Raw genomic sequence first — 6,240 nt, 5'->3', positions numbered from 1 at the left:
TTATGGAAACAAATACAAAGATAGAGTTGGGGTTAGGTTTATGGTTGAAGTTAAGTATAGTGTTAATTTTAAGGTAAATTTAGTGTAGAATTAGGGTTCAGGATAGTTACAGGATTAGGTTTATGGTAGTTGTAAAAGTTAGGTTTGGGTTAGCGCTAAGAATAATTCTAGAGTTGAGGTTAGCTATAGAGTTAGGGTTAAGATTAGCACTGAGGTTAGTTAAGTTTAGGGTTAGGGTTAGGTTTGAAGTTACGTATTGGTTTAGGCTTAGTTTTAGATTTAGGGTTGAGGTTAGGTATAGGGTTAGGTTCAAGGTTAGGGTTAGGTTTAAGGTTAAGGTTTGTGTTTGGTAAAGGTTTAAGGTTAGCGTTAGGGGTGATAAGTATTTTTATTGTTAGGTTTCGGTTTATCAATGAGTTTAGATATAGAATTAAGTTTATGGTTAGTACTAGGATTACAGTAAGGGGTAGAGTTATGAAGAGAGTGTTCAGTTTAAGGTTCAGGTTAAGGTCAGGTATAAATTTATAAGTAGGATTAGGTTAGAGTTGAGGTTAAGTACAAAATTAAGATTTAGGTTAGTGGTAGAGTTTAGGTTAGGTTGTGTGTTACTGTTAGGATTAGGGCTATGGAGAACTTACATAGAAGGTTATGTTTCAGGTTAGGTTTAGGATTGATTTTGGGTATAGGGTTAGGATCAAGGTTAGGGTTTAGGATAGGGTTAGGGTTGTTAGGTTTGAGATTAGTTATACACTTGGGGTTAGGGTTACTCTTAGGTTTAGGGCAAGGTTTGAGGGTAGGTATAGTTTTAGAGTTAGTGTTAGGATTCCTTTGGTGGATCAAATTGACCATGGAAGATCCCAGTGTCCCTGATCTTAGTATTCCTGGTAGATCCAAGTGTCTCTGGTTTTCCTGGTAGATCTCTGTGTGTATAATGGATCCTAGTGTCCCTGTTGGATTTTTATTTCCCTGGAAAAACCCAGATGCCCTGGCGGATCTTAGTGTTTGTAGTGTATCCGAGTGTCCCTTTTGGACCCTGGTGTCACTGGAGGACACCAATTTTTCTACTGGATCCCAAAGTCTTTGATTAACTCAGGTGTTCCTGGTGAAACCTGATGGGCCTTGTGAATTCAGGTGCCCATGTTGAACCTGGAATCTTTGGTGGATCCAAGTGTACCTGGAAGTCCCTGGTGTTTCTTGTAGCTCCTGGTGACCTTGTTTGACCCTGATGTACTTGGAAGATCCCTTTGTTTTGGTGGAAACCACTGTTCCTTGTAGATCCACATCTCCCTGTTGGGGCATGGTATCACTTGTGGATCCAGATGTTGCTGGAGTAGTCTAGTGACCATGATGGATCTCAGTGTTTCTAGTGGTTTCAGACATTCCATTCACCTGTGTTCCTGGAAGAGCCCAGTGCCCCTGGATGATCCTAGTATCCCTGGAGGACCCATGTGTGCCTTGAAGTCCCCAGTGTACCTAGTAAATTATGATGTCCCTGAAATATCATGATGTCCCTAAATGGAACCAAGTGTCCCTGGCCAATCCCTGTGTCTTTGGTGAATCCATGTGATCTTGGAAGGCTCCAATGTTTCTAATGTATTTTTGTGTTTCTGGTAGATCCTGGTGTTTCTGATGGATCCATGTATTCCTTATGGAACCTGGTGTCCCTGGTGGATCTGGGTTTCACTGGAAGATCCCAGCGTCTTTTTTTATTTTTTTAGATTTTGGTGTCCTTGGTGGATCCCAGTGTCCCTTGCAACATGTTGGCCCTGGAATAACTTGGTGTCATTAGTGAATCCAATTGCTTTTGTACACCCAGGTATCCATGGTGGATGCTGGTCCCCCAAGAAGATTATGTTGTCCCCCTTGCCCAGTGACCCTGGAAGACTTAACAGTCCATGGAGGATATAATTGTTCCTCAAGGACCTCAGTGTTTCTAAAGGACCTTGATGTCCTTGATGGTTTTAGGTAACCCTACAGGACCACTGTGTCCCTGGAGTTTCCCATATTTCTAGTGGAACTCGATGCCTTTTGTGGATCCAAGAGTGTTCAATGAACTTTGGTGTCCCTGATGTCCTTGGTAGATTGATCTTGGTGTTTATGGTTAAACCCAGTGTTCCAGTATGACCCCAATGCATTTGAGAGATCCTAGTGCCCCTAGTGGATTCTGGTGTTTCTGGCGTATCATGGTGTCACAAGTGAATGCAAGTGTCCATTGTGTATTTCAGTGTCTCTGGTGGATTCTGGTGTCTCTGGAGATTCCCCAGTGTCTCTGATTTGAGGACCGTGGAAAACTCTGAGTCCCTGGTGGAAAATTGTGTCTCTAGTGGATCTGTTATTTCAGATGGACTCTGATTAATTTGAAAAATCCCAGTGTCCCAGGTACTCCTGGTGTTCCTGGTGGACCATCATATCCTGGGGAACCCCAGTATCCTTAATGGATCCTGGTATCCCTAGAAAACCACAGTATTCATGGTACACCTTGGTGTCTCTTGTGAATCCTGGTGTCCCTCACAACCTGGTGTTCTTTGAGGTCCCCAGAGTCACTTAAAGGTCCAAACGTCATTGAAGGACTAGAGTGTCTCGGGAGGATGCCAGTGTCCCTGGTGGATCTCAGTGTTCATGGAGGATCCTGATATCCTTGGAGGACCCCTGTGTCCTTAAAGGATTGCAGTGCTTCTGGTAGACCCTGATGTTCTTGGTTTATCTGATTTTCCCTGGAGGACCTCCGTATCGCTGGTGAACCCTGATTTCCCTGGTGGATCCCAGTTTTCTGAATGAACCCGGTGTCCCTGATGAATACAAGTATCCCTGGTGCATCTCTGTGTCCATGGAGGACCCCAGGGTCCATGATGGCACTGTTGTTCTTGGTGGATCTCAATTTTTCCTGGTAGATCAAAGTGTCACTGGTGGACCTTGGTGTCCTTAGTGGATCCCAAAGTTTCTATTTGACCTCAGTTTTACTGGTGGAACTTGGTGTCCCTTGTGGATTCAAGTTTCCCTAGTGAATCCTGGAGTCCTTGAGGGATCCAGTTGTCCCTGGAGGGTCCCAGTATCACTGGTGGATAATGCTGTCCCAAAATGGATTCCAGTGTCCCTCAAAACACAGTGCCACTGGAGGACTCAAATGTCACTGGACAATCCAAGTGTCTATGGTAGATTCTGTTGCCCCTCCTGGATCCATGTTTCTTTTGAAGACTCCAGTTTTCTATTTGGCTTTTGTGTCCCTGGTGTTTGAGGTGTCCTTCACAAGCCAGTGGCCCTGGAAGACCTTGGTGTCCCTGTTAGATTAAAATGTCTTTATAGGACCTCCATATCCCTGGAGAACCCCATTGTCTCTAATGGATACGAGTTTCTATGATGGATTTCATTGGTGCTGGTGGGAATTGTGCTTAGCTAATCTTTAGGTGTTCTCATAGATGGTTGTTTTATAACTTAATTGTAATTTTGATGTGGTTGTGGGAAGAGTTGAGCACAGTGTTTACCTACTCTGCCATCTTGACTGAAAGTCCTATCATTACATACTTTTGTCTGATAGATTTATCAGTTTTTGATAGTGATGTGTTCAACAATAATAGAGTATCTATGGTGTTTATATCTTCCCTAAAAATAGTTATTTTTAATTAAATCTTCTCTCCTCTATTCTTCTATATGGTAATGATCTGGAACTTTAGGAAAATGAGGTTTTAATGTCGTTTAAAAACTAATACTAATTTATATACTTATTTTTTCATTTCATTTTATTTTTTAAATTTGTTTATTTAAATTAATTTCAAGTATATAGTGCATTGATTAGACATCTATACAGTTCATAAAACAATCTCCCCAATTGCTCTCTCCCTTTCCTGGCCCTCCACCTAGCCATCATATTAATGTTAACTGTATTCCCTCTGCTGTGTTCCCCTACCCCATGACCAACTATCAACTACTAATTTGTACTTCTTTAACCCTTCACTCCATTTTCCCAGTCCCTCAAACCCACTCCCCTCTGTCTGTCACAAAATTGTCCACTGTTTGTGAGTCTGTTTTTGATTGGTTTGTTAATTTTGTTCCTTAGATTCCACATGTAAGTGAAATAATATGGTATTTATTTTTCTCTGTCTGATTTATTTCACTCAGCATAATAACCTCTAGGTTCATCCATGTCATTGAGAATGGTAGGATTTCATTTTTTTAATGGAGGGCAGAGTAATATTCCATCGTATATATGAACCATGATTTCTTTATCCACTCATCTGTTGATAGGCACTTAGATTTCTTCCATATCTTGGCTATTGTAAATTGTGTTGCCATGAATATTGGAATGCATAGATCTTTATGAATTATTCTTTTGGTTTTCTTTGAATAAATACCCAGAAGTGCAATTGCTGGGTCAAAAGGTATATCCAGTTTTAATTTTTTGAGAAACTTCCCAATTGTTTTCCATAGTGGCTATATGAATTTGCAATCCCATCAACAATGTATAAGGGTTCCCTTTTCTCCACATCTTCACCAACACTTGTTGTTTTTTGATTTATTGATGATAGCCATTATTGATAACAGGTGGGAGGGGATATCTCATTGTGGTTTTAATTTGCATTTCTCTGATGTTTGCGACCTTGAGCATCTTTTCATATGTCTATCAGCCATCTGTATTTCCTCTTTGGAGAAGTATCTGTTCAGGTCCTCTGCCCATTTTTTAATTGGATTGTTTTTTTGTTATTGAGTTGTATAAGTTCTTTATATATTTTGGATATTAACTCCTTATCAGATGTATCATTAGCAAATATTTCTCCCAAACAGTCGGTTGTCTTTTTGTTTTGTTGATAGTTTTCTTTGCTGTACAAAAACTTTTTAGTTTCATGAAGTCCCATTTGTTTCTTTTTCTTTTGTTTCCCTTGCCTGAGGAGATATATCTGAAAAGAAATTCCTGTTGGTAATATCAGAGATATTACCTGCCTGTTTTCTTGTAGAATTTTTATGGTTTCAGGTCTTACATTTAAGTCTTTAATACATTTTGAGTCTATTCTTGTACACAGTGTAAGAAGATAGTCCAGCTTCTTTTTTTATATGTATCTTTCCAATTTTCCCAACATCATTTATTGAAGAGACTGTCTTTACCCCATTGTATATTCTTAACTCCTTTGTCATAAATTAAGTGAGTGTATAGGCAAGGATTTATTTCTGGGCTCTCTATTCTGTTCCATTGATCAATGTATCTGTTTTGATGCCAGTACCATGCTGTTTTGATTACTGTAGCTTTGTAGTATAGTTTGATATCAGGTAGTTTGATACCTCCAATCTTCTTTCTCAAGATTGCCGAGGCAATTCAGGATTTTTATAGCTCCATATAAATTTTAGGATTATTTGTTCTAGTTCTCTGAAAAATGGCATTGTTATTTTGATAGAGATTGCATTGAATCTATAGATTGATTTTAACAATGTTGATTCTTCCTACCCGTGAACACGGTATATGGTTCCATTTATTTGTATCTTCTTCAATTTTTTTTCAATGACTTATAATTTTTTGAAAACAGGTCTTCTACTTTCTTGGTTAATTTGATTCCCAAGTATTTTATTGTTTTTGATGCAACTGTAAGTGGGATTGTTTTCTTAAATTCTCTTTCTGAATATTCATCATTGGTGTATAAAAATGCCACTGACTTCTGAATATTTATTTTGTAAACTGCTACTTTATTGAATTCATTGATCAGTTCTAACAGTTTTTTTTGGTGGAATCTTTAGGGTTCTCTATATATAGTATCATGTCATCGGCAAATAACAAGAGTATTACTTCCTCCTTCTCAATTCAGATGCCTTTTATTTTTCTTATCTTATCGCTGTGGCTAAGACTTCCAATACAATGTTGGAGAGGAGTGGTGAAAGTGGGCATCCTTGTCTTGTTCCTAATCTTAAGGAAATGTTTTTAGCCTTTCAGCATTGAGTATGATGTTATCTGTAGGTTTGTCATATATGGCCTTTATTGTGTTGAGGTATATTTTCTCTATTCCCACTTTGCTGAGGGTTTTTATAAAAAAAAAATAGATGCTAGATTTTGTTGAACACTTTTTCTTCATCTATTGATATGGTCACATGGTTTTTATCTTTTGATTTGTTAATGTGGTGTATCACATTAATTGATTTGTGGATATTGAACCAACCTTGCATCCCAAGAATAAGTCCAACTAGATCATGGTATATGATAATTTTAATGTATTGCTGAATTCAGTTTGCTAATATTTTGTCGAAGATTTTTGCATAAAT

Source organism: Pteropus vampyrus, unplaced genomic scaffold, assembly GCF_000151845.1.
Source record: "Pteropus vampyrus isolate Shadow unplaced genomic scaffold, Pvam_2.0 Scaffold255, whole genome shotgun sequence".
Lineage (NCBI taxonomy): Eukaryota > Metazoa > Chordata > Mammalia > Chiroptera > Pteropodidae > Pteropus > Pteropus vampyrus.
The sequence above is the reverse complement of the archived record's forward strand: the minus strand, read 5'-3'. Positions refer to the sequence as shown.